This window comes from Akebia trifoliata, chromosome 10 (genome assembly GCF_017979445.1).
Source record: "Akebia trifoliata isolate Shusen 1 chromosome 10, ASM1797944v1, whole genome shotgun sequence".
NCBI classification, from domain to species: Eukaryota; Viridiplantae; Streptophyta; class Magnoliopsida; order Ranunculales; family Lardizabalaceae; genus Akebia; species Akebia trifoliata.
Genome location: NC_141384.1, coordinates 24,708,489 through 24,728,520, shown reverse-complemented (window position 1 = coordinate 24,728,520; position 20,032 = coordinate 24,708,489).

Below are 20,032 nucleotides of genomic sequence, written 5' to 3'. Positions count from 1 at the left end.
TAGATCTTCTAAGGCACCTTATGGGGCGCCTGTTTTATTCCAAAAGAAACATGATGGGTCATTGCGATATTGTATTTATTACCAAGCACTGAACAAAGTCACCATCAAGAACAAATATATTTCAAAGTTAGATTTGAGATTAAGTTTCTATTAAGTTTGGGTTGTAAAATAAGCCACTTAGTTACTTCTCAAGCATGTAATCAAGGATTGGGGTGTGCCCAAAAACATTGTTAGTGACAGAGGTTCAAGATTCACAAGGAAATTTTGGACTGAACTGTTCAAATTACTTGGGTCTCAGCTTGACTTTTCAACCAGTGTGTAGACACCCGAATTTGAGCGGGCCCTCGACGCAAGATGCCCCAAAAAATCGAAAAATCAGAACGGGCCCCGATGCCCAAACCTACAAGAACCCAATCTATTTTCAACTAATAAATGTCCTGGTCACCCACGTGGCCCATGGACCTGCACACCTCACCACCCTCCTACATCCTTAAATTCAACCCACTACTATTCTACCCAAGCCCAATCACTCTCATTAAACCCAAGCCCATCCAATTACCCACACCGAAACCCAACCTAAGCTAAGCCCATCCTATTCTACAATCCAATCCAACACAACCCAACATAAGCTAAGCCCATCACTAAAACCCAAACTACTTTCCTAAACCCAACCCAACCTAAGCCCAACTCACAATCTAAGCCCATTCAATACCCAAACCCAATCCAACCTATCAATCTCATCAAACCAATCACCAACTCAATACAAAAAATGACACATGTTCATCACAACCCTTCCCCCTCCCTCATCTAATCAACCAACTCCATCACTTCCCTCCAAAAATCAACTCAACAACCCATAATCCTACCCTACCTAACCTATTACCCATCCTCGCATCATCATCAACCAACTCCATCACTCCCTCCAAAAATCAACTCAACCCATAACCCTACCCTAACCTAACCTATTCCCCATCCTCTCATCATCAACAACCAACAACTCAACCCATACCCTATACACCCTAACCTATTCCCCATTCTCTAACACTATCAACCACCCACATCACAACCCATATTTATCATCACTTTCTCTTAAAACACTCCCACAAAATCATCTCAACCCATACCTCCTACCATCACCCCCATACTCTTCTCTCTAATCAACCAACCACCATCACCAATCAACCAATCTCTTCATCTCTCCATTTGCCACATGTCATCATCCCTTCAATCCTCTCTCAAAATCAAACCAATCACTACCCATCCCTCCAAATCAAACACCTTACCTCTTCAACCATCTCAACACTCATTCTCCAAACAACTCTCTTACACCCATCAACCATCACTCATCTCACCCCACCAAACACTCTATACCCAAATGGATTTGGGTAAGATCCAAACCATTTGGGTTAAAACACAACCCATTTCCCTCATTACAAAACATCCTTATTTCCCTCTCAAATTTCATACCCTTCTTCTTTCAAACCTATGTCATTATCCCTTATTCTAATTCCCCACCCTATTATACCCTAAAATAACCTCCCAACCTCTATAAAAACCCCTCCATTCTCCCCTCACACAACTAATGAAAATTTGACAAAAAAAATCTCTAAAAAACCACAACTCACCTCAACTCTCTCTACTCTACTCTACTCTCAACACCCACTCTCAACTCTCAACTCTCAACTCTCAACCTTCTCTAAAATAAATCAAGCAAAGAAAAAGAAGTCAAGGAAAGCCAAAGGAAGTCAAGGAAGGTCAAGGTGGGTTTGGACAAAAGGAATACCCCCCACCCCTCAACTCCCCTTCTCTACTCACCCCTTTCCTACACATTTGCACACACCATTGGTCTAAATCACCAAAGGGCCCCTTCTTCATAAGGGTGCCCTCAACGATTTAAACCAACATCGAAGCCCCTCACACTTGAGGAACACATCGATTGTTTTTCGATTTCATTTTCTTCTTTTTATTTAAAATACCGAATCCGAGGTTACCACATTATGTGGATGGAGTAGGGTGCCTAACACCTTCCCTACTCCATAAATGGACCCCCTTACCTTGAATCAAGGTTGGACCATATACCCTATCCTACGAGAGTCAACAAAAAATGTCAAAATGACATGTTTTTCAAAAATACAAATTCGGGTGACCATTCACACCCATTTCCGAAAATGAATGGTGGCGACTCCAAAACACCCCAAAGTGGAGGGATGTTTTCAAAACATTGAAAATCCCGTGTCCACAGCTTGGCGACTCCACTGGGGAGTATGTACTAGTGGGTCCGACCCTCTTCCTTGATTCGGTTATTTCAAAAAAAAAAAAAATGATGTTTGTTTTCTTTTGGTTTATCTACTAACGTTTGCCTTGTTTCTTTCTTTCCTTTTTATTTTTTACAAGTTTCATATGGGAATGTTTGTAATATTTATTTACATGTATATTTTGCTTTATTTTTATTTTTTGACAAGGGATGTAAGGATGGATACATTTAAAAAAAATGCACGCATATGCACATGCGATTCATACCCCTATGCATAAGCCACCCCCCTCCTCTTTATATTTCTAACCTCGGATGCCGGTACTCTCAAGCCCCCGAGATCGCTATTTTGGGTGGCTGGGAGGAGAACATCCACCCCATTCACCAACCCAAGATGTGTGCACTTCGGTGTCCATCAAGGTTTGAAGAATGGGTAGCCGAAAAACCACCCACAAACCGCATGCATCGAAGCGTAACTAATAGACAAAGGACACTAAGGTTTCCAAAGTTTAATTTCGTATCCATCCACGTGTTTGTGTTGTAATTTTATTTCTTTTCTTGTAGCCCACGATAGCAAGTTGTATAGATATTAGGAAGTTTCTCATTTTACATGTTGTTTTATGTCCCCCTAAGTAAAAGGGGGAAGTCGTTTTATTTATAATTGCATCATCAAAAAAAAAAAAAAAAAGTGACATTTTTTGTGGCCCAAGTCAAAAAACAGAGGCTATGTGCCTCAAAACCCAGAAATTTTGGGCCAAAATGGGATGAGGATCAAAGACAGTGCAAGGTTGGAAGGCCAGAAAAGGTTCTGGTCCGTACTTGAAGCACGGACTCAAGAAATCTTGTCAAGTCCGTGCTTAGAAAACGGACTGGGCAAATTTTCTTAGGTCCGTGCATGAAGCACGGACCAGTAAAAAAAAAAAAAAAATTTTGATGTTCTGGTCCGTACTTGAAGCACGGACCAGCCAAAGGTGTTAGGTCCGTGCATGAAAAACGGACCCAAAAAAAAAAAAAAAAAAAAAAAAAAAAAAATTTGATGTTCTGGTCCGTACTTGAAGCACGGACCAGCCAAAAAGTGTTAGGTCCGTACTTGAAAAACGGACCCTAAAAAAAATAATAATAATAATTTTTTTTTTTTTTTGCTCATTTTCTTCCTAACGTCAGTCTTAACAACTTTTCTTCTTGAAGTTTTTTTTATTTTGAGTTTTAAAGCTTGAAAATGATCAAATGATTCACTTTACTAGAAAACTCAGGGCCTACCACTTGTAATCGATCCCGCTCCAAACGAATTTTGCCCAACGCGGCTAACTATTGATCTCGGTCATAATCAAACTTGTCCTTCATCGAGTATACACTTCAAAATGGGTCCATGACCCAGATCCATTCCGAACTGGGTCCACGACCCAGATCCGTTTCCAACTGGGTCCACGACCCAGATCCAACCGAACTGGGTCCACGGCCCAGATCCGTTTTCAACTGGGTCCCCGACCCGGATCCATGTCCGACTGGGTCCCCAACCCAGATCCACTCCAACTGGGTCCACGACCCAGATCCATTTCAGCTGGGCACGACCCAGATCCACTTCAACTGGGTCCACGACCCAGATCCATGTCAACTGGGCACGACCCAGATCCAATCAAACTGGGTCCACGACCCAGATCTATTTCAGCTGGGCATGACCCAGATCCACTTCAACTGGGTCCACGACCCAGATCCACTTCAACTGGGTCTACGACCCAGATCCATATCAAACTGGGTCCACGACCCAGATCCATATCAAACTGGGTCCACGACCCAGATCCAATCAACTGGGTTCCCGACCCAGATCCATGTCAACTGGGTCCACGACCCAGATCCATTTCAAACTGGGTCCACGACCCAGACCCATTTCAAACTGGGTCTACGACCCAGATCCGTTTCCAAATGGGTCTACGACCCAGATCCAATCAACTGGGTTCCCGACCCAGATCCATGTCCAACTGGGTCCACGACCCAGATCCATTTCAACTGGGTCCACGACCCAGATCCATGTCAAACTGGGTTTACGACCCAGATCCACTCCAACTGGGTCCACGACCCAGACCCATTTCAGCTCCACAACCCAGATCCATGTCAACTGGGTCCACGACCCAGATCCAATCAAACTGGGTCTACGACCCAGATCCACTTCAACTGGGTCCACAACCTAGATCCACAACAAATCAAGTCCACGACCCATAGCGAATCAAGTTCATGATCCATCTATGATCTAACAAAGATAACAACTGATCAATCAACTCCAATGCATTCAACTTTTTCAAAAAAAATAAAAATAAAAAATAAAAATAAAAAAAAACAAAAATTTTCAAAAAAGCACCAATTGCAGTCCTTAATCAAAGTCAGTGCCTATAAAGATCTTACCCTGTTGATACGAGGGGGATAGACTACGTCTATTCAGGGAACAAGGTGATTTAAGAGTGCCATTGTGCGCCGCCTCTTCCTTGGAGATCCGCCTGGCCGACGATGATTTCAGATAACTGAATTGGAGGCTACCAAAAAAAATAGGGGTTATTCCAACTCGATTTATCGCATAAACTATTTTTTCAAAATGTTTTACCGACTCCGTGTCGATGCCAACTCCGTGCTGATGTAATTTCTTTTTCAAACTGTTCTACCGACTCCGTGTCGATGCCAGCTCCGTGCTGATGTAATTTCTTTTCGAAATGTTTTACCGACTCCGCGTCGATGCCAGCTCCGTGCTGATGTAATTTCTTTTCAAACCGTTTTACCGACTCCGCGTCGATGCCAGCTCCGTGCTGATGTAATTTCTTTTTCAAAATGTCTTTCCGACTCCGTGTCGATGCCAGCTCCGTGCTGATGTAATTTCTTTTTCAAAATGTTTTACCGACTCCGTGTCGATGCCAGCTCCGTACTGATGTAATTTCTCTTCAAAATGTTCTTCCGACTTCGTGTCGATGCCAGCTCCGTGCTGATGTAATTTCTCTTCAAAATGTTCTTCCGACTCCGTGTCGATGCCAGCTCCGTGCTGATGTAATTTCTTTTTCAAACTGTTCTACCGACTCCGTGTCGATGCCAGCTCCGTGCTGATGTAATTTCTTTTCAAAATGTTTACCGACTCCATGTCGATGCCAGCTCCGTGCTGATGTAATTTCTTTTAAAAACGTTTTACCGACTCCGTGTCGATGCCAGCTCCGTGCTGATGTAATTTCTTTTCAAAATGTTTACCGACTCCGTGTCGATGCCAGCTCCGTGCTGATGTAATTTCTTTTAAAAACGTTTTACCGACTCCGTGTCGATGCCAGCTCCGTGCTGATGTAATTTCTTTTCAAAATGTTTTACCGACTCCGTGTCGATGCCAGCTCCGTGCTGATGTAATCTCTTTTTCCAAACTGTTTTCCCGACTCCGTGTTGATGCCAGCTCCGTGCTGATGTAATTTCTTTTCAACTGTTTTACCGACTCCGTGTCGATGCCAGCTTCGTGCTGATGTAATTTCTTTTAAAAATATTTTACCGACTCCGTGTCGATGCCAGCTCCGTGCTGATGTAATTTTCTTTTCAAAATGTTTACCGACTCCGTGTCGATGCCAGCTACGTGCTGATGTAATTTCTTTTCAAAACGTTTTACCGACTCCGTGTCGATGCCAGCTCCGTGCTGATGTAATTTCTTTTCAAAACGTTTTACCGACTCCGTGTCGATGCCAGCTCCGTGCTGATGTAATTTCTTTTCAAACTGTTTTACCGACTCCGTGTCGATGCCAGCTCCGTGCTGATGTAATTTCTTTTCAAACTGTTTTACCGACTCCATGTCGATGCCAGCTCCGTGCTGATGTAATTTCTCTTCAAAATGTTCTTCCGACTCCGTGTCGATGCCAGCGCCGTGCTGATGTAACTTCTTTTCAACTATTTTACCGACTCCGTGCCGATGCCAGCTCCGTGCTGATGACATTTCTTTCAAAATGCTTTACCGACTCCGTGTCGATGCCAGCTTCGTGCTGATGTAATTCTTTTTTCTCAAACAATCTAGCGCCACGCTGACGAACCACCAATCAAATCACCCAACACATCACTTTCACATCTCATTCGTCCCCTCAGAGAAGGGGAGACTCTGAACAATTGGGAAGAATTCCCTCTAACCCTTGAGGCTACCATAGCCTCCAAAAAAAAAACGCCGTTAGGCAACATCAGTTTGCCCGAGGATCATAACGAGCCATCGTCCTCGGGTAAAGACTGTTTTGAGGGCTCCCTATCTTTACTAATGCATGATTGTTCTTCTTATTTCAGATGTCCGGAAAATAGCACTCAAAAATCAAAAAAATCAAAAAGTCTTCAAAAACCAAAAAAATCAAAAAGTCTACAAAAAACAAAAAAATCAAAAAGTTTTCAAAATCTCAAAAAAATAGATATATTCCAAAAACCAAAAAAAGAGTTTTCTCAGAATTTAAGGGGTTTGTCTCAATCGGTTGGACCTTTGGACAGAACAGAATATGAAAAGGATGAGTATGACTTCGATCTCGAACTCGACTTCGATCTCATGGGAATTGAGGAAGAGTCTGAGGACGAAGTGGAATACCCTCCTAAAGAAATCAAGGACCTGTTAGAACGACATGAAAAAGGTGTTCAGCCAAACATTGAGGATACAGACTCGGTCAATCTCGGCACTGAAGATGACCCACGTGTTGTGAAAATCGGAGCCTTGTTGACCCCTCAGCAGAAAGAAGAAATGATTGAACTATTGCGTAACTATCAAGACATCTTCGCCTGGTCCTACAAAGATATGCCCGGTTTGGACACAGATCTTGTTGTTCATAAGTTGCCGATCGCACCTGGGAGCAAGCCGATCAAACAAAAGTTGAGAAGACTCAAGCCAGAATGGACACTCAAAGTCAAAGATGAAGTGATGAAACAGTTTCAAGCAGGATTTCTCGCCGTCTCCACGTACCCCGACTGGCTAGCCAATGTCGTTCCGGTACCAAAGAAGGATGGGAAAGTAAGAATGTGTGTCGACTATCAGGATTTGAACAAAGCCAGTCCTAAGGACGATTTTCCACTACCTCATATCGACACTCTAGTCGATAGTACAGCGGGGCATGGTATGTTCTCATTCATGGATGGTTTCTTCGGGTACAATCAGATTAAAATGGCAGAAGAAGACCAAGAGAAAACAGCATTCATTACAAAGTTATGCCATTCGGGCTAAAAAATGCAGGGGCAACCTATCAACGTGCAATGACAGCTTTATTCCACGATATGATCCACAAAGAAATAGAAGTCTACGTAGATGATATGATCGCTAAATCGGGCATAAAAGAAGACCATCTTGTAAATCTGAAAAAGTTGTTCGACAGGCTAAGGAAATACAGCTTAAGGCTCAATCCAGCAAAGTGTGTCTTTGGGGCAACATCAGGCAAACTATTGGGCTTCATCGTTAATAGAAGAGGCATCGAGATAGATCCAGCAAAGACCAAGTACATCCTCGAAATGAAAGCACCGGTATCAGAAAAAGACGTCCGAGCATTTCTGGGTAGAATACAGTATATCAGCAGATTCATCGCACAACTCACGCCTATCTGTGAACCAGTATTTAAGCTACTCAGAAAAGATATGCCGAAAGCATGGAACGAAGACTGTCAAGAAGCCTTCGACAAGATAAAGAAATATCTGCTCAATCCACCAGTTTTGGTTCCTCCTACGCCAGGACGACCCTTACTGATGTACATCTCGGTGCAAGAAACGTCTATGGGCTGTGTACTGGGACAACACGATGAGTCAGGTAGAAAAGAGCAAGCCATTTACTATCTCAGCAAGAAATTCACTGATTATGAGGCGAAGTATTCGGCACTCGAGAAGACTTGTTGCGCTGGTCTGGGCATCTCAACGACTACGCCACTACCTCCTCAGCTACTCGACTATGCTCATCGCTCGAATGGACCCTCTCAAGTATCTCTTTGAGAAACCAGCGTTAACGGGTCGTACTGCAAAATGACAATTACTACTATCTGAGTTCGACATCACCTATGTCACTCAAAAGGCCATCAAAGGGCAAGCCATTGCCGACCATTTAGCCGAGCATCCATTGCCTGATTACGAACCATTGAAGACAAACTTTCCTGATGAAGCCATATTGCTCACAGAAATGGAGGACGATGATGAAGAACCAGGCTGGAAAATGTACTTTGACGGAGCGGCGAATCAGAAGGGAAACGGAATAGGAGCAGTCGTGATCAAACCAGATGGGTCTCACGTGCCAATTGCAATCAGACTGAAGTTCCAATGTTCCAACAACGAGGCTGAATACGAAGCATGCATAGCAGGGTTGAAAGCAGCATTAGATCTTGAGGTAGATGAGATCGACGTTTTCGGAGATTCAAGCTTAGTAGTCTATCAGACGACTGGAGAATGGAAGACTCGAGAGCAGAGATTGATCCCTTACCATGAGTATTTAGAGGAGCTAAGCTCATGCTTCGATAGAATCTCATTCACTTATATGCCGAGAGCTAAGAATCAATTTGCTGATGCACTAGCAACGCTCGCTTCTATGATCAGTATTTCGGAGGACTTAGTCATTGACCCTTTCAGATTGGACTTCAAGACGAGCCAGCTTACTGCCTACCCGTCGAAGTTGAAGAATCTGAAGAAAAACCTTGGTATTTCGACATCAAAACCTACCTCGAAGATCGAACTCTCCCATCGGACGCAACGTCAAATGATCGAAGGACTATTCAGAAGCTAGCAGGCCAATTCTTCTTGAGCAATGGCATTCTGTACAAGAAATCACATCATGAGGTATTACTCCGATGTGTGGCAGAAATAGAAGCAAAACGACTGATCGAAACCGTCCATGGTGGAGTCTGCGGACCCCACATGAATGGTCACATGCTTGCTAAAAAGATCATGAGAATGGGATATTACTGGACAACAATGGAAAGTGATTGTTATCAACACGTCCGTAAATGCCATCTCTGCCAGATCTATGCCAATAAGATCAACGCGCCACCATTAGAATTGCACAACATGACTACTCCCTGGCCCTTCTCACTCTGGGGCATGGACGTTATTGGACAGATTTCGCCAAAAGCTTCAAATGGGCACCGCTTCATCCTGGTCGCTATCGATTACTTTACGAAATGGGTAGAAGCAGCTTCTTATGCAAATGTCACAAAGAGCAGTGTTCTGAAGTTTGTCAAGAACAACATTATCTGCAGATACGGACTCCCTAGTGGTTTGGTAACCGACAACGCCAAGAATTTCAAGAATAGAGATATGATCAAGATGTGCGAGGACTTTCAGATCACTCATCACAACTCTGTACCTTACCGACCCAAAATGAATGGAGCAGTTGAGGCTGCCAACAAGAATATCAAAAGAATCATCGAAAAGATGGCAGTCACTTACAAAGATTGGCACGACATGTTGCCTTTCGCTCTTCATGCTTATCGAACTTCATTTCGAACCTCAACTGGGGCAACTCCGTACTCATTGGTGTATGGAATGGAAGCAGTCTTACCCGTCGAGGTTGAGATTCCCTCCCTCCGAATCTTAAAGGAAGCAGAGTTGGATGAGACAGAATGGGTTCAAGCCCGATTTGATCAACTAAATCTGATAGAGGAAAAACGTCTCGCAGCTATTTGTCATGGCCAAATCTATCAAAGACGAATCGCACGGGCCTACAACAAGAAAGTTAAACCTAGAAATTTCTCACCAGGAGACCTGGTCTTGAAAAAGATCTTACCAATACAAGAAGATGCTAGGGGAAAATTCAAACCAAATTACGAGGGACCATTCATTGTGCAGAAGGTAATGACGGGAGGAGCTTTGATCCTTACAGAAATGGACGGACAAGTCTTCCCTCAGCCAATCAATGCTGACACCGTTAAGAAGTACTACGCTTGAGATCTGACCCTGAGATGACGAAAGGCCATCTTTGCTATCCCAAACAAACTATCTAACCCTAGTCAACCCCTTTGAGCCATCACATTCATTTCTTAACCCAAGACTGGGACAAGTCAATACTTCAAAAAAAAAAAACAACAAAAACAAAAAAAAGAGAAGAAAGTCAAAAGTCAAAGCATCAGCTACTCCTGGCCCGCATGAGGATAAACTGTGAACGGTTAAAATACAAAAAAATTCAAAAAACTCGGACACTTGATCTGAGCTCGACCCAAATCTCCAGCCTAAACAAGTTCGAGAGACGCTGGGAGGAGACATAGATCACCTTTTCGAAACAAAAATAGATGAACCCCAAGTCTAACCTATTCTAGACGAACCTACCTTAACCTTTTTGTACCTTTCCACTACACTCAGCCTTAGCCAACACTTCGTCCCATTAAAAGTCCTTTCGGATCAGGGAATGTTCTAAGGCATCATAATGACGGTGGCAGCACCAATGATCTAGCAGCTTGATTCGGACCTCAAGTCTTATTAGTCGTTGGAAGACGCGAGAGGGGAGTCCAGGTCGGAAATTCGAAAAAAAAGAGTACTCGAAGTGTAGAGTAGCCGATCTCGCGGCTCAACTTGAGTTGTCGAGCCACGAATAGTCGTCAGCAAACTCGAGAGGGGAATCTAGATCGGTTACTCAAGAAAGAGTACCACTACAAGAGTAGAGTCGCCGATCTCGCAGCTCAACTTGAGTCACCAAGCCACAGAGACACAGAGGCTCCAAACAAGATTTGCAATGTAAAAATCCAAAAAAAATACAAGCATAGTCTGAAAGGGCATAGTGAAAATTCGAAAGGGCGCTATGAGTAAAAGAATCAGACTATGGCAAGATCAAAACCACCGGCACGATGAAAACCTAAAAAGGCATCGATGCGCAAAAATGTGGAAACCGGGTCTGGTGAAAACCGTAACTGGCACCAGGGGCAATAAGGGAATCATAAAATTAAAAAAAAAAAAAACAACTCCTGGCCCGCATGAGTATAAACTGTGAACGGCAAAAATTTCCCAGAATCCTAAGTCTCATTGCTCGATCGATATTTACCCAGTACTGGGGCACTGGGGATGACTCTAAGAAGAACATGAGAACTGCTGACATCTATATCCTCAGTAGTTGGCAAAAACACCAATATCATCGAGATAACAAAGGTTTTTCGAAAATCTTCATATTTTGGATCTACAATATCTATTCGACAAAGACAAATTACTAAAAATTCAAATGTTTTCAAAATTACTATTTTGGCCGATGACGAAAAATCTAGGACTTATTCAAACATCATGTTTTCAAAGCAATAGATACACCTGAGGCCAAGTAAGTAAAAAACCTATTTTCCTTTCATTTCAAAAAGTTTCACATTACGTTTTGTAAAAGGAAAAGAAAATACAAAAAAAAAAAATGGTGCCAATCACACATTTCGACGAGAAATGAAGAAGGAATCAAGTCTCTCTTCCAAGGCACGAATGCGAGCAGCTTGCCCCATCATTACCACCTTAGCGTCCGAAGCATCACGGCTCACCAGGTAGGATGTAAAGGCATCAAAACAGGGACCCTGGGCAAACCTCTCCCGGAGATCCTCAATCTCCTCCCTCAGAATGGAAGACTCTTCGATCCTCAAAGACTCAAGTCGAGCTATCTGGTTCTTCAGATCTTCTCAATCCGCTTATGAGACACCTTCATCTCCGCCAGTCGATCACGGTGGTCAGAGGAATGAGAACCAGAAGACCTCATTTGAACTGAAGAACGTGGCACAAGTTCTCTCAGCAATCTGTTGTTGCATCCAAAGTTGGTAGTTCTGAAAAGAATAACCAGGAAATACAGGATGATCAAGAGTCACCACGCTCTTCCAAGCTTTCTCTAACCGTTCACAAGAGAGCAAGAAGAAAGAGAAGACGAAGAACCAGAGGAGAAAACGAAGGAGAATAGCCAAGTGAAACGTCTAGGCGCGACATTCGGTTTTTTTTAAAAAAATGTTCTGGTCCGTGCATGAAGCACGGACTGAATTAATTGTGCGCAGTCCGTGCTTCATGCACGGACCGAAGATATTAAAAGTAGAGTTCGTGTTTAAAGCACGGACCGAATAAGATTTAAACAATCCGTGCTTCAAGAACGGACCGCCAATAAATATTTAAAAAAAAAATCAAAATGGTATTCTTACAAAAGCCAAAATCAATTGCTTAAAGACTCGTTTGAAAATACCTATGTCAAAGTTTTTCTCAAATCATCACAAATCCAAGACCTCACAAGAGCTCCGCGCCACGAGATCGAGGAAATCAACCGGCGCCCTGTCAGACCCCGTGCTTGGGTAGCCATCTCTCAACCATCAAATCAAGTCGGTATTTTCAAAAACTTGTCTGAGCAAAATCCTCGGACCCGCACAAATCAGGGTTTCGTCTATTCTTTGCAGTTCCTTGCACTCAACTCCTGCAAAGAGGGGCAGCTGTAGACACCCGAATTTGAGCGGGCCCTCGACACAAGATGCCCCAAAAAATCGAAAAATCGGAACGGGCCCCGAGGCCCAAACCTACAAGAACCCAATCTATTTTCAACTAATAAATGTCCTAGGTCACCCACGTGGCCCATGGACCCGCACACCTCACCACCCTCCTACATCCTTAAATTCAACCCACTACTATTCTACCCAAGCCCAATCACTCTCATTAAACCCAAGCCCATCCAATTCCCCACACCGAAACCCAACCTAAGCTAAGCCCATCCTATTCTACAATCCAATCCAACACAAACCCAACCTAAGCTAAGCCCATCACATAAAACCCAAACTACTTTCCTAAACCCAACCCAACCTAAGCCCAACTCACAATCTAAGCCCAATTCAATACCCAAACCCAATCCAACCTATCAATCTCATCAAACCAATCACCAACTCAATACAAAAAATGACACATGTCATCACACCCTCCCCCTCCCTCATCTAATCAACCAACTCCATCACTTCCCTCCAAAAATCAACTCAACCCATAATCCTACCCTAACCTAACCTATTACCCATCCTCTCATCATCATCAACCAACTCCATCACTTCCCTCCAAAAATCAACTCAACCCATAACCCTACCCTAACCTAACCTATTACCCATCCTCTCATCATCATCAACCAACTCCATCACTTCCCTCCAAAAATCAACTCAACCCATAACCCTACCCTAACCTAACCTATTCCCCATCCTCTCATCATCAACAACCAACAACTCAACCCATACCCTATACACCCTAACCTATTCCCCATTCTCTAACACTATCAACCACCCACATCACAACTCATATCTATCCATCACTTTCTCTTAAAACACTCCCACAAAAATCATCTCAACCCATACCTCCTACCATCACCCCCATACTCTTCTCTCTAATCAACCAACCACCATCACCAATCAACCAATCTCTTCATCTCTCCATTTGCCACATGTCATCATCCCTTCAATCCTCTCAAAATCAAACCAATCACTACCCATCCCTCCAAATCAAACACCTTACCTCTTCAACCATCTCAACACTCATTCTCCAAACAACTCTCTTACACCCATCAACCATCACTCATCTCACCCCACCAAACACTCTACCCAAATGGATTTGGGTAAGATCCAAACCATTTGGGTTAAAACACAACCCATTTCCCTCATTACAAAACTACCCTTATTTCCCTCTCAAATTTCATACCCTTCTTCTTTCAAACCTATGTCATTATCCCTTATTCTAATTCCCCACCCTATTATACCCTTAAAATAACCTCCCAACCTCTATAAAAATCCCTCCATTCTCCCCTCACCACAACTAATGAAAATTTGACAAAAAAAATCTCTAAAAAACCACAACTCACCTCAACTCTCTACTCCTACTCTACTCTCAACACCCAACTCTCAACTCTCAACTCTCAACCTTCTCTAAAACAAATCAAGCAAAGAAAAAGAAGTCAAGGAAAGCCAAAGGAAGTCAAGGAAGGTCAAGGTGGGTTTGGACAAAAGGAATACCCCCCTCAACTCCCCTTCTCTACTCACCCTTTTCCTACACATTTGCACACACCACTATGGTCTAAATCACCAAAGGGCCCCTTCTTCATAAGGGTGCCCTCAACGATTTAAACCAACATCGAAGCCCCTCACACTTGAGGGAACACATCGAATTGTTTTTCGATTTCATTTTCTTCTTTTTATTTAAAATACCGAATCCGAGGTTACCACATTATGTGGATGGAGTAGGGTGCCTAACACCTTCCCTACTCCATAAATGGACCCCCTTACCTTGAATCAAGGTTGGACCATATACCCTATCCTACGAGAGTCAACAAAAAATGTCAAAATGACATGTTTTTCAAAAATACAAATTCGGGTGACCATTCACACCCATTTCCGAAAATGAATGGTGGCGACTCCAAAACACCCCAAAGTGGAGGGATGTTTTCAAAACATTGAAAATCCCGTGTCCACACAGTGGACATCCTCAAATAGATAGGCAAATTGAGCGATTCAATGTCATGTTGGAGTATTTAAGACATTTTGTCAATGCCAACCATAAGAATTAGACGAATCTTCTTGATGCTGCGTAGTTCTGTTTCAACTTTCAGAAGAGCTCTTCCTTAAACAAGAGTCCTTTTGAACTTATTACTGACCAATAACCTCTAACACTTCACACTATTATAGCAAGCTATTAGGGACAATATCCAAGAACTTATAGGCTTGTTATGTTTTGACAAGACAACAATAAAATTGCCAAGTCTTACCTTGAAAAAAAATATCCAACCGAATGAAGAAATGAACTGATAAACGTTGTCGATCAAATCTTTTCAAAGTTGGTAACTTAGTTATTCTCAAGAAAAATTAGTTGAGAAGTTTCAATCGAGTTCAACGAGCACACAGAGGCCTAATACATTGTTATGAAGGTCCAATGCTCATCCTCTCTCGAGTTAGCAAAGTTTCCTACAAGTTGAAGTTACCGCAATGGTTACGCAACATTCACCCTGTCTTTTATGCCAGTTGTCTTAAGTCGTTCCATGCAGATCCAACAGATCTCGCATGCTATATCCATCTTATACACCTTCTCATTTAGCAATTCAAATAAAGCATGTTGTTGACAAGGTACTCGTAGAATGTCAAGTTAACAGTAGTTTAAACAAGCAGCAGCACGTGGAGTACTCCGTGAAGTGAAAGAACATACCAAAATATGAAGCTACCTGGGAAAGTGTAGAGAATTCACTACCTTTCAAGTAGAAGATTAAAGAATTTTTTAGGGACAATGCGACGATGACATCTATAGAATAGGTGGGGGAGACTATGAAGGCCACTATGACACCTAAAGTTAGGTACAGTTTGCCCTGGAGTCACCCAGGAAGACTCATGTAAATCTATGTAAACTCACATATGAAACTATCTTAGTCCCCTGTGTCAAGGCATATCTATTAGTTTAGTGGCATTATTATAATAAAAGAGTAAAGAGTTAACCAATCTCTATTTTTTATGTTTCCTTCTAGAAATTTAGGAAAGACTTAGCATACTCTTTATAGGAAGGGTGTTTTTGGTCCCAATTCCCGTCCTACACGCACGTTGACTTTGAGTCTTCTCCCAAGCTACATGACGTTCCATGTGTCATCGATCACCAGTTGCTTGTAACACACATTATTTGCTTTTGCAATATGTTACTTCGTGTAATTTGCATATTACATCAATAAAGTTGCCTTCGAGTTTTGCCTCGTGTTACTCTCGTTTTCTTGTGTTGGTGGCTACGTTTTGTGTATGTGAGATATTTTTTATAGTCTTGCTTGCAAATGATCACTTCAAGCAATGCACGACCTCGCTTCGAAAAAACACAACCGTGACACTTGTACACATTTAGGTTTATGATTAGGAGTTAGGTTCATGGATCGGGTTTGGGAGTTTATTATACACTTTTAATGTTTCCTTCTAGAAACTATGAAAGACTTAGCATACTCTTTATAGGAAGGGTGTCTTTAGTCCCAATCCTCGTCCTATACGCACGTTGACTTTGTGTCCTCTCCCAAGTTACGTGACGTTCCACGTGTCATAGATCACCAATTGCTTGTAATACACATTATTTGCTTTTGTAACGTGTTACTCCATGTAATTTGCATATTATATTAACAAAGTTGCATTCGGGTTTTGCCTCGTGTTACTCCTGTTTCCTTGTATTGGTATATATGTTTTGTGTATGTGAGATATTTTTGATAGGCTTGCTTGCGGGTTATCACCTCAAGCGATGCACGACCTCGCTTCAAAAGAACACAACTGTGACACTTGTACACATTTAGGTTTATGATTGAGAGTTAGGTCCATGAATCAGGTTGGGGAGTTTATTATCCATTAACTTATTTTATTTATAATATATTATAACTATATTTATTTAGAATAATGATTTCCCCCCCCCCTTGCGCAACATACACCCCCTGATGTGGCATGTGTTAGAACCATATATTATTTCCTTGGGATATACAGCTACACATATTTATGGGGATGCATAGTTATGTAGTCAGAAGAAACAAAATCTATGGTTTTAGCCCATTCCACATCAGGGGCATATGGGGGCATACGTTAGTCAGAAAATCATCACTCATTTATTAATAATATATATGAAATAAAATTGTGGATCGGGTTGGGGTTGTTATGGGTAAATTTTTATTTCAATCAATCCAACTAAGGCTATCATTAGATATCATTTGAATCGAATACGACTATATCCAAATCTGAATCTGAAAATTTCTATCAATATCGGAATTCGAATCCGACGGATATTATTTGAATTTGGATTTGATTAGCTTATCGGATATTCGATTAAATTCAATTCGTTGGATGATTAATCGAATTCCAAAAATCCAAAAATTAACTAATCACCTTTCAAACCTCAAGGAAAGGAAGGGTTTTGCAAAAGTAGAGAATGGCGCATTTTTTTATTATAAAGAGAATCCAATTGATTGGTGGAAAACAATGGAAACCCCTTCTTATTTTTCCACATGAGTCACCTTCAAAGCTTCAAGTTGATTTTCACCTTCGAACCAAGTTCTTCAACTTTCAAACCTCAAAGCAAAGAAAGACTTTGGGGAAATAAAAATCAATGGAATTTTCGATTGAAAATTTCAAGATTTTTTACAACAATTTTTTAGAGATCAAGGGCTTATTTGCTAATGGTTGGAAAGAGAGAGAGAGAACTTAGCTGGGTTGATGAATAACCGACCGTCAAAAAATTTGACCGCCATCCTTAATTCTAATTCAAACCCTAGACGCGTGAAGAGACAGAGTAGAATGGGAGTGGAAGAGGAAAGATCAAGAAGAATCCTTATGAAACAAATATAATATTTAATAATAAATAATAAAAAACTTAACTCATCAATCAAATCAAATATTAATGGATCAAATGTATCAATATCCGAATCCATATTCGAAAACATTTCAAATATAAAAACAATATCCAAATCCAAAATTTTCTATCAAAAATTTCAGATACGAATTCAAATTTCGACTATCCATTAACAACTCTAAATCCAACCATTAGGAGAATCGGGCTTGGGTTAGGATTTTGAGACCCCGTTTTTAGGACTCAACATTGTCCATTCACAACCGTAAATCCTTAATTGCTATAGCCAATTCTTCCAAGTAAAATAAAGAGTGAATATCCATTTTGTACATTGAATATGATGAAATTTTTGAGATCAGTAAATTGTTCATTTTAGTTCTCTAAACATGTTTTTTCAAGGGCTAATAAAATACTAGTGATCGGGAAATTTCGTCATATATTGTGCACATTTTAGGAAATATTTCTAAAATAAAAAAGATAGTTTCTATTGCTACACCAACATTTGTTAATGCCACCCTAAGATGTGCCCTAATTCTTTGGTGATTTATATATAAATTGGTGTGGCATTAGCAAAGGTTGGTGTGATAATAGAATATCTCGATAAAAAAAGAGAGGAAATTTTAAGAGAATTAGTATTGTCAAGCAACTTTTACTAACGCCACACCAACTGTGAGGCATTAGTAACTGTTGGTGTGGCAATAGCAGCTGTCGATTTTAAAAATAAAAACCCTACAAAAGCTAATGGTCAAGAGTCTCTATCTCGCGCAATACATGCATGCATGTTTAGTTAGTGGTGCCATTACAAGCGATCGCTTTCTTTGAGAAGGTGCTATCCATGATCATCATCCTCTTCCATCCAATTTTAATTTTTTTTCCTTAAATAGCCCTTTTAACACGCCACCCTTCACTTCTTTTAATAAAGGCTGAATTTAAAACATTTAAAGCCACTCACTCTTTTTTTTGGGTGGTAAAAAGCTAAGGAGTTTTCAATTGCACACACTTGAAAGTTGAACCCGATATGTTAAGCCCGATACGTTACACATCTATATTAACTTAAAATAATACTGAAGTGACTTCAAAATTGGACCTCACATCGCACACCTTGAAGTGAAACAATTCGTTAACTTATCATTTCATAGGAACAAGTTGGTAGGGTTACCACTGGATTGGGGTCTGGATCGGATCAAGGTCGATTTGGTAATTTTAATTAGCATTGGAACAAATTGTTATCAAGGTTTTATTGGATTTTGATTTTAAGATTGCAATCAGATGTGAAAGGAGGATTTCTGATAGTGAGGGTTAAGTACTAATTATGATTAATTGATAATCTTAATTTTATTCTAAGCAAATGTTGGACTTGTCATAGTAAATGATAGTTGACCAATGGATAATAACGATAGTTATATGTTGATGAAGACTTCTAGATTTTCTTAAAGTTCATCATTAACTACACAAAATATCTCAATCCACTAGTAATTAACTTTTCTAGATCCTGAACTTCAGTAGTTTTTTTCAAATTTCAAGTTGCCACTCGGCCCTATGTGGCTTCGTCACTGATTCAAACATAATCAAATAATTGTTAAGTCGAGTAAAAACTGCTTTGATGTGCAATATGAGGTATAATCTTGAGGCCACTCCAACACGACTCTTTAATAAAAAAAATAAATAAATAAAAAAGCATGCCACTTGGCAGTTTCTTAGATAGTGACTATATTAAGATTATTGGGTATCACAATGCATCTAATTTCCCTTTGCAATAGGACATATGGGCCCCTATTTTTTGTCTCTATACATATACTTATTGAACGATCGCCTTTTCCACAGATACCGACGAAAGATGGATTTCCTTGTATTACATCGCATTAGGAATTCTTAGAGAGTATCTTCCCACCACATTTGGAAATTTTTTATTTTTTTTCCTTTTTATGTTTATATATATATATATATATATAAAATACATATTAAATTATTAAATTGTATAAATTACACTTTCACCCCTTATTATAGGCGGCATAGTCTATGTTGACCCCATTTAACACTTTCCTCTCCCCAACCCCCACCCCCACAAAGGTAGTTAGCATTCAAATGCAATTTAGAAAGTTGCTATTGCCACACCAACTTTTAACATTGTCACACCAACTGTATGCAATTCTTTGATGATTTACACCAGAATTATTGTGACATTAACAAAAATTAGTGTGATAATAGCAACTCTTTTCTTATTTTACTTTTATTAAATAAATAAATTTTTAAAAAAGATTAAAAAAAAAAAAAAATGGGTCACCCATCTAAACATTCTCATACTTCTACACACACAAACATTTTTTTCTAAGACTAAAGTCTAAAGATAAATTGACACATTAAAACGTATCTCACGGTTGACATGGCAAGTGCACATAATCATTGATTTTTTTTTCTTGTGTATCTCAAAGAAAAAAAAGATCTATGATTCTATGCACTTGTCACATCAATCCCGTAGACGGCATAGGTTTTAACGAGTCAATTAATCACTTGACTTTCTATTTATAGGAG